At 38.3% G+C, this 10,309-nt stretch overlaps 2 long non-coding RNA genes across 2 annotated transcripts; one reads left to right on the top strand and one right to left on the bottom strand.

Moving 5' to 3' along the window:
* Window positions 1-364: 364 nt before the first annotated feature.
* On the bottom strand, window positions 365-3,426 carry LOC309696595. The gene is made up of 3 exons (XR_014273551.1): window positions 2,942-3,426; window positions 710-1,072; window positions 365-471 (listed from the first exon to the last, which is right to left on the bottom strand). It is a non-coding gene; the product is annotated as an uncharacterized lncRNA (long non-coding RNA).
* Window positions 3,427-4,848: 1,422 nt separating this feature from the next.
* LOC309702066 lies at window positions 4,849-10,058 on the top strand. Its single transcript, XR_014275357.1, has 7 exons — window positions 4,849-5,986; window positions 7,481-7,612; window positions 7,730-7,829; window positions 7,948-8,007; window positions 8,098-8,188; window positions 8,355-8,512; window positions 9,178-10,058. It is a non-coding gene; the product is annotated as an uncharacterized lncRNA (long non-coding RNA).
* Window positions 10,059-10,309: the final 251 nt, after the last annotated feature.

Raw genomic sequence — 10,309 nt, 5'->3', positions numbered from 1 at the left:
TGAATCTAAACCTCCTACAAACACAAAGACAAAAACAGCAGCTGTAACTGTACTGTTATAGCTTAAATGTGTTTAATGAAAAGTAACATGTCCCCTTAATGTGCAAACATAAAAACAGTTTTTATGTATATGTTCCCTTTTTCACCAAATAATTAAAGAGATTTTTCACAAAGATGCTGGACACCAAATTCAGGATGTGTTTGATTATCTACAGCTGATGTGTATCTGCTGGTGTTTAGCATCTTTCTTTCTGTCTGTGTCACATCATCTGCCTTTCCTGATGCTTAAAGACATCTCACCTTCCCTTACATTGTTTCAAATGCTTGAACATAGATATGAAGCTTTCATTTTGATTTTTGTTATAATAAACATAAACAGATATAAGAGCTGCAGAAGCTAAAATCACCCCCAAAACTGACAGACCAACAATCAGCCCAGCAGATCCACCCTGTGTGTCTCCTCCTGGCTGACCTGCAGGTGAGAAACAGGTGTGAGGTGTCAGCTGTCAGGTAGGTGATGAGTGAAGAACAGAACAGAATCCATTTCCTCTTCAAACTGCTGTCAGACATTATCTACTGCACTCTGATCACATCACTCAGACCAGCTGCTTTCTACAAAGTCTCATCAACAACATCTTTAGAAACAAACATCAACAACCAGGAAGCAGCTTCACCTCTGATCACACACACACTCAACTCTACTCACTCACCTGGAGGATCAACAACTCTCAGGTTTATGCTGCTGATGAGGTTCAAAGTTGCTATTTCTTCGTTTGTTTTTCTCTGGGCAACTCGACACTCGTATGTTCCACTATCAGCAGTTGTCACATCCTTCAGAATCAAAGACACGTCTCCATCCTTCATCTGTCTGTCCTGCAGATCCACCCGATTCTTAAAAGATGGATGCTGGTTGGCAGGATCAAAACCCTTGTTGCGGTAAAAAAAAACATATTCGTTCTTCAGATCAGTTCTAGTCCACTCTACAGCTGTGATGGTTATGTCGTCATTTGGAGCTCGACATGGCAGTGTCACGCTGTGTCCAGACTCAGCTGTGATGTGTTTTTGGTCTGAAACTGGAAACAACACAGAGCAGAGAGGTTAAAGGGACGAAAGTACAACTGTTCACCTGTACAGCATTCCATCAGTGTGACTACTAAGCTCTGCTGAACTGCAACATGAGGAATTTAAATTCGGTGGATATGTAAGAATGACTTTTCTAACAAATGATGCGCAAAAAGTTAACTGTGTGTTTTTATTTCATCATTTTTGTGAGCAAACATATTTTGCTGCCCTTTCTGTAACCATGAGAAAGAAGTAAATGAGGAACAAAAGCTTTGCTGTAAAAATGTTGGTAAGATAACAGCACTGATACTGGTATATGATCAGTACCAGTGTGACAGGACTGATTATCAAGGTTAATGTTTCTTGTTACATCACAAAATAGACATGTCTATGCAAACAGCACTCCGCTCACAACCCGTGTGACCACTTTGGTCCTGCTACCTTGCTCTGCTGTGTTTTGTGTTTTGACTGCGCAGACAAACTCCACCCACTGAGGTGGTGACAGAGAGAACTATGAGATGTCCGTGATAACTGTGAATGAAAATACTGACAATACTGCAGAGTTTGTAGGAGAGAAACTGTGGCAACAGTCTAATTTATACAAACACATGAAAAAGAGCAGAAGAAAACCATCCGCTCCAAGCTCCCTGACCTGCACTCAATCTACAGCAGGCGGTGCTGGACCAAGGCCAGGAAGATCGTGAAGGACCTCAGCCATCCCAACAACAGACTGTTCTCTCTGTTGAGGTCAGGAAAGCGATTCCGCTCCCTGAAGACCAACACAGAGAGACTGAGGAGGAGCTTCTTCCCGCAGGCGATACGGTCTCTCAATCACACCACCACACAGTACTGACCCACACATACAGTTCTTACACACACACTGGACTTTCTGGACTTTGGTTTTGCACAACACTGGTCACTATATTCTTCATTTCCGGTTAATACTTGTACAGCTGCTGTTATTGTGTATATATTTATTTATATTTAGATTTCTTCATACATTCTTATATAGTTCTATATTGTGTATTGTGTATTTTGTTGTACAGTTATTTTATTTTCAACTTTAATTTATATATTTATCTTTATCTTATTCTTCCCAGTTAAATTTACCCTTCATTCTAATTTGTGTTGTACAGTTATTTCATTTTTAACCTTAATTTATATTTTATTCCTTCCTAGTTAAATTTACCCTTTTTAATTTTTCATATTTATTTCCTATCTTATTCATAGCCTTTTCCTTTTTTGTTCTCTTTAGGTCACGAGCAGTTGTCCAAGCATTTCACTACATATCGTACTGTGTATGACTGTGTACGTGACAAATAAAATTTGAATTTGAATTTGAATTTGAAACCGAAGAATAAATCTGAAGAGAAATCCTACAAACTCCTGCACGTTTGTGTTTTTCTTTCTTCTGACCAGATGCAACTTTCTGCACTTTTTCTTCAATGTCCATATACTTTAACACGGTGACTATTTTTTTCCTCAAAATGAATAATAATAACAATAATAATAATAATAATAATAATAATAATAATAATAATAATAATAATAACAAAAAATTTTCTTGCTGTGGCCGTCCTTGGTGGATACGGTAACGTAACCATCAGAAACTGAAGCACAGCGGGTGATTTTACGAATAAAACTCTTAAAAAAAACAGCGGATGTGTGCGCGTGTGTGAAGAAAAGGTTTAAACTTGCTTCATGAGCTCCAAGAGCACCAATGTGTAAGACTACGAAGTTCAGCCGAATTTTAACCACGTCAGTTAAACGTCAGCATGCTCTTTTATTTAAACATTCAAACCTAGTCGAGAGGTTATGCTCTCCTCCTCTATATCACAGAGCGAAAAACTGCTTGTTTTAATTAATCAGATAAACCTCACCTGAAGAGACCAGCAGGAAGAAGACAAACAGTAAATTGCGCCAAAGTGGCGCTGATCCTCCAGCAGACATTCACCGCACCGAGTATTTGGGCTGTTCCACACTGCTCTTAATGTCCGACAGTGCATTTCCAAAGAGTTTGATCTGTGAAACCTTACACGATCATCTAAATTCTAAGCTTTTATCATTTTTGTTTGGGTTGAACTAAAAGTCACAGATGCCTATCTTTACCCTTACAGCTTGATTGCTGCGATCCCTGACGCACTCTGACGCACGCTTTCATCTCCGAGAAAGAGATGCACACAAACAACATACCACTGACCAGTCATAACAAAGTTATTAAACACGTTTCTTGGAGGGGGTGGGGAGGGGGGTATTAGCACGTCATATAAGCCAGAACAGGCGGTAAAACATTTTTGTTTTAAGAAAAGGAATCATGGTGGGTCAGTCATATTGTATCGTTAATATTATTATTGTTATTATTATACCTCCGACAATAGAGCTGAAATGTCATATCTCGGTAATGCACAGAGACTGAGCAACTTTTGCTTGAGTTATATCTGGATTGTCTGCAGGCACGTGCGGGGGGGGGGGGGGGGGGGGGGGGGGGCTTGAGCACCCGACCCTTTCCTGATGGTGCCCAAAGTGCCCTTCTGTTGAGGCAACTTTGTTTTAATTTTTTATTTTTTAAAAATGTATGTGTGCGAGTCCTGTCTGTGCCCCTCAACAATACCATTTAACAATTAATCACATTTTTACTAAATAAAAGGATCTGGCTTGCTTCAGTCACATGATCGCCATTAACCAATGATCGCCCTTGACGGCAGAACGCGCTGGTTACGATCCGGGAACAAGCTCACAAAGAGCACGCGCATTTTTTGCGGTCTGGGGCTGTAGGAGAAACACAAGTTAACTCAGAGACGCAGACTGATGCGACTGGTTACTGGTTAGGAGTATTAGCTTATTATGGACACGTTGGTAAGTTGTCTTGTGGCAACTGGCGAGTTGAAACAAACGAGCCTGCTGTGTGTGCAACAGCGCGACAAACATTACCTGTCCTTTTATTAACTGCACACATCATATTATTATCAAATAAAACATGTTTTTATTTAGAGACACTTTTGATTAAATTTGCAACTTGGAGTCGTGTGACAGATATCACATCTCTTTTATTTCTTCAATCACACAGAAAAAGTGAGGGGCAGAAACTCTGATCATCTTAGAGAACTGAAATAATTTTAAAAAGAGGACAAGCTGTTAAAGGAGTCCTCCTACCTCCATGGTCTCTATATTCCAGCTGTGGCCACACCTGCTTTAACCTGTGCATCCTCCATCAGCTCTTCCCACAGTCTCCCCCTTTCATCCATCCTCCAGATACATTTTAGGAACTGGAGGATATTTCAGCATGGAACAGTGAGACTGAATTCTGTGTCACAGACAGGACGATGGAGGAGATGAGGTCTCAAAAGCTTAGGTCTCAGGTGGAAATGTCTGGTTGATCTCCTGTAGCATTTAAGGTCAAAGGTCACATTAAAACTGTCAGGCACTGCTAAAACTAATGCTCCACTGCTACCACCTGCTGGCTGTTATCATGCAGTGACTGATGCCTCTATCCATTTACACTTACCGGCCACTTTATTAGGTATACAAGTCACATAGTCTCTGTAGATTTGTCCATAAGGGGGCTCACCTACTCCACCACATACTGGTCTGTTGGACTGATATCTGGTCCAGTCATCTAATTTCAGATGATTTGAGATTTAAGGCATGGTGTATCATCTTGCTGGAAATGGCTCACAGAAGATGGCTGACTACACTGATGGACACTGTAGTCATGAAGGGATAGACATGGTCATTAACAATACTCAGATATGCTGCAGTGTTTAAATGACCCTCAGGTGGTACTACACTGTAAAAAAAGTCAGTAAAATATACAGCAAAACACCGTCAAATTCCAACGGTAATGGAGCGTAAAATCAAAAACTTCCTTTTACTGTATTAAATAGATTGAATAACCGTTAATTGTGAGACTGGATAAAACTTTGTTTTTTACTGTAATAAAATGTTGAAATTATAAATATTTTCTGTGAAAACAAATAAATATGCATACATTTTACAATTACATATTGTAATGTTGAAAATGTCTGAAAAACTTAGATTTTACGGTATTATTTGAGTAAAACTACATCTTTTGGGGTTGTGCACATTGGAATTCACAGTATAAAGCTGTAGATTTTTAAGCAAACAAAAACATTCATTTTTACAGAAACAAGATGTTAAAAAATAGGGTCCACCGTAATAATACAACCAGTACATACCATTAAAAAAAAAGCAAATATCAGCAGTGAAAGACAATAAAACTGATAGTATTTTTTTATTTTAAAATTCAGATACTGATATACAGATTAAAAGTTAGGCCTGCAGTATATCATTGTTAACCTTCTGATAAAAAAATCAACAGCAAAAGAAGATGTTAAAAATAAAGTTTATGGTTGTGAATAAAATTGATTTCAATAATCTTTTTTAATTATTATTTTAAAACAACTTTATGTTGTTGTGTTTCACGCCATATTATCAGACCACCTTAAGTGGGTCGGCCTTAAATTTTGAATTTGTGTGATCGCTGTTGATTGGTAGCTAAACTGCTGGTAAACTGTGTACAGACGTTTTACGTTCGAATTGCAGAGAAAAAAAATCTGGTAGCAACATTGTGCAGTATGAGCGAACCATTTCACCAAAAAAGGGGGAAGCAAGGCAAGACGTGGCTGCAGCGGTCTGCAGACGTGACTTCTGATCAAATTCGAACCTCCTAAAGAAACAAAGAGCGACGTTACATTGCGGGATGACGTCACCTGAAAATGACCAATAGCGCGGCGCGCTGCTGAGCTGTGTGCCAACCGCTCTTTTTTTCATGCAGGAGACTCAAGTTGGCTTCGCTAACGGACACAGTTTTGAACTCGTATATTAGCGCCATTTATTGCTGCTTGGACCACAGCATCTTCGGAATTTGTAGACATCCTGGCAGCTTACAATTAGTTCGAGGTGAGGTGAGTACATGCAACTTCAAGTTATCTCTGTTATAAAAATCCACCAGCCCAGCGTTTATAGATAATTTTAGCAGTTCGTTTTTTATGAGTGAGGTTGTGAATTTAGTTAGCATTTGTGAGTTGAGTTAGCATTACTGTTGCGAGGGAAGCATTGCTCTGGATTAGTTTCTGTATATGGCGTGCTTAATTCGCTAGGGAGGAATTACCAAAGTACATGGAGTTATGTTAACGTGTAATTTCTGTGGTAAGGTAGTTCAGTCATCAAGGGGCTACGTGCTTCATTGTAAACTGCATCGGAATGAGCCACGTTGTTTCTTTCGGTGTATTGAAGCAGGCTGCAAGCAGACATACACCAGGTATGGCGCATTTAAGGCTCATTTTTACCGAAGACACTCTGCCCCCACCCATGTCACTGGTGTGGTGGTGGTTTCTTCGTTTACATGTGCAATGGCGATGTGTGAACGTCAGTGTCAGAACTCTAAAGAGTTAATAGCTCATCTGAAGAGCCATATTGTGGAAGGACACGTGGTCACTTGTCCAGTAAGAGGATGCACAAATACCTTTAGAGTTAAATCATCTTTTACTGCTCACATGTCACGTAAACACAGAGTTTTCAGACAGCAGCATTGGTGATTTATATAGAGAGTCTGCATGTCAATCATCATCTGTTCCAACCACATCAGATGACTTTGTACCCTTGATTTCCGAGCCTGCTGCACAGTCTATTACACATGAAGATAACATGGAAATGCCCCCTGAATTCTGTGATCTTTTTCTGAGAAACGTTTCACTATTCTACTTAAAATTGCAGGGTCAGTTTCTACTGCCTGCTTCAACCATACAGAACATTGTAGAGGAAATGCAGAACATGCATGAGTTGGGACAGACATACAGTTTGGGTAAACTTGCATCACTGTTAAAAGATGACACATCATTATCAGAGGAGGACATCAACAAAGTCTGTGAGTCTGTCAAAAGCTATGATCTTTTTTCTGCATGTCATACCGGGCCATTGAGGACAGTGCACTCCAGAGCTCAGATCTTTAAAAAAGCCTTCAACTATGCGGAACCAAAGAAAATATTTTTAGGGAGAGATGAAAACAGAAAAGATAGGTTTGCCTATTATGTGCCTTTAAGAGAGACTTTGAGATGTCTGCTAGAGTCTGATCTGTGGCAGAAATCAGAAGAGCCCTCTACTGAGCCTCCTGCTGATGTTCTGTGTGACATAAGTGATAGTAAGCTGTTTTAAATAAAATGATTTTTTTGGTCAAAACCCATTGACTTAATTGATTTCTATCCATTAACATCTTACATGAAGTATGGGTACCAAATGGTTCCACTGAAACACAGTGTGCTGTCACAATAATGGTGCTGTTAGTTTGGTACTTACGAAACACTGTATAAAAGTGTAGTATCAAGCAAGATCAGCTTCATATTTTAAGACCAAAGGTACCACTTGGTGTAAATTGACCTTTATTCACATTCTTTTATCAGACATCTTGGAAATGGGGGGCAGCATAAGGAGTTCCATTACTAAGGTGCTGCCGGACCTGTCTGCCTCAATCCTTGAAATTGTACTGGAGGCACTACAATCATTAGGAGTGGAGACATCTGAGAAACAAACCAGTAAGTATTATGATTTCATTGCACAATAGCCATGAAGGACTTTCTGTTTTTTCTATTATGCTTTGGCCAAGGTCCAAAAAGTACAATTAATCTATTGTTTGTGATATTGTTTTACAGCACCAAATATGGAAATTTCAAGCCAGGCCAGCATATCGTCTCCATCTGTTTTAAGGTTTAAGGGTGGTGGCACAGCTAAGACCCAAGAGTCTCTTTCAAGGTTAGTAAAGTAAACAGATTCAAGAAGATATTTTACACATTTCTTTGTCGTCTGTCTCTAAATCTTATTTTGTCTTTATTATGATTAAAAAGGTTTGTTTTGTTCCTGCCCTTTTCAGACACTGAATTTGAGCAGAAACCATAAGGATACTCAAAGGACCTGTGACTCTCAGGAAATGGTGAGATTTCAGGTCATAATCTTTTTTTTTTCCATTAAATTAATTTTCCTTTTTCCCTTTACAATATTGCTGTTTTGTTTTTGTAAACAGCATCAAATGAGAGGGACAGATGAAACAGTTTCAAGACAATGGCAGGAAAAAAATGCTGAAGATTGAAACAAACCTTGGCTGGAAATATTTGGTATGTGTTTTACCGTAAATCAAATTGTTGAAAAACATTCAGCTACACTGTAACACAGGGAAACTTGATTTGCACTTATTTTGTTACTTTAATTTCTTGTCTCATTATTTTTGTCAGTTATTATTGTTTATGGTGTATGCCCTTCTTGTTTTCCTTCTGAATGCAGAAGGTATCTAGCCAGTCCACAATGAAAGCTTCGTTGCACCCAATGAGTCTTCTGGCAGAAATGATGGCGGCTGTATTCTTTGGTTTCCCTACACATCACACCCTGCCTGTTTATACGAGGCTCTTCAATTAAGTCTGCACCCAAAGATTCAATAAGAGGTAAGCAGTGGTATTATTCAAGTTTTGCTAAAGAAAGATGGACAGGAGACACTAATCTTAATCAGCCGAGCTCAGGTTCATGTCCAGGTGAGCAGTTTCATACGCTATAAAATGTAGATTGAATGATAGGTCTCATCACCATGCATTCAGCCATTAACTTCAAGTTCTATGATAAATCAATACGAAACTTAAATACGTTTTCCAACAAATTATGATTGTGATTAGGGCTGCGTTGTCTGTGTATAACTTTTACATAAGTAGATTTAAAGTATAACTATTGCCAAAACGCAACCTGGGCTGTTTTTTTTTGTTTTGTTTTTTTTTACTGTATCGATTTTGATGTGCTCAAATTTATGCCCCGGCCCCCTAGTATTCCCATTCACTGGCTATTGACCACAAAACAAAATCACGGTCAATCTCAAAAACGGCTCGTTTGTCGTAATTATGCTTTTAGATATATGTTTGTCTCGTTTACAGTAAAAAAAAAAAAAAAACTGAAAAAAACAGCCCAGGTTGCATTTTGACAATAGCTATCCTTTAAGAACTGTATATTTTACACTTAAGAAATCATTTATCATTAGATCTGTTTTTGGCAGCACGTTTTGTTCATTTCTGTGCATTTTGCTCAAGCACTGATCAAACTTTGTCCATTTTTTTTGCTGCAGAGGGGATCCTGCCAGTCCAAAGTGAACTCCTGATGGACATTGAAGTACTCCTGCAGAGCTTGTATCTTCAACACCATGCGCATTAGAAACTCCACCGAGTCCTTTCCTTCACCAAGGCAGGACCCAGTGACTCATTACTGTTGATAGGTCAGGGGCAGGTAATATTTTGTTTCATGTTTATTCATTCCTCCATGGATTACCAGCCATATATATGGACACATGCTGTATTCTCAAGATCTATGCTGTTTTGTAGGAATAGAGAAAATAATATGTTTAGTCTGTTTTCAAATGGTATGTCAAATTTTCTCATTGTTTCAGTAATATTCTCTACCTTGGTTGTATATGAGCATCTTTAGATTTTTCTATATTTAGCGGTTGCAAATGTAAAATGTACGGTAAACCATTTATGTTCCTCATATTGTACTGTATTTTTAGCGGTAAAATACCGGCAGCTGTGGTTGCCAGGAATTTACCGTAAAATGTATCTGGTCAAAATAAAATGCTGTAATTTGTTATACAATTTCACTGTGTTTTTTACTGTCAAAGGTTTTAATAAGGTTTAACATATTTCTGTTATTTTTACAGTTATTTACAATAATAGGGTCTATCCTATTACTGTTAAATTAACAACAAATTACTGTAAATATTATTATATTATTACTTTTTTTTTACTGCAAATATCCGTAAAAAGCTATGGAAAGTTGCATTTTTTACATTAAATTGCTGTATAATTGACAAATATATTTGGTTTTTTCTATCATGATTTTGGTAAAATAATACGTTGTCTACCTTAAAAATTAGGGTTACAAAACCAGTATACCGTATTGTCTTTTACAGATTCCACATTTTTTACACGGTATATTCCTGGCAACCACAGCTGCCGGTATTTTACCGTAAATTTGACAGATTTTTTTTTACAGTGTAAGTGGCTCAAAGTGCGGCAGTAAAAATGTCCCCACACCATTACACCACCACCAGCCTTAAGAAGAATGGATTCATACTTTGGTGTTGTTTACACCATATTCCGATCCTTCCATTGGAATGTTGCATATTCCAATTTTGTGAAGTTTTGATGAACTCATAGTTTTAAGCCCTTTAGTCAGAAAGGAATTTTCTAATACTGGACTGATCA

Source organism: Aulonocara stuartgranti, assembly GCF_965226115.1.
Source record: "Aulonocara stuartgranti genome assembly, chromosome: 3".
Taxonomy (NCBI): Eukaryota; Metazoa; Chordata; class Actinopteri; order Cichliformes; family Cichlidae; genus Aulonocara; species Aulonocara stuartgranti.
The sequence above is the reverse complement of the archived record's forward strand: the minus strand, read 5'-3'. Positions and strand labels throughout refer to the sequence as shown.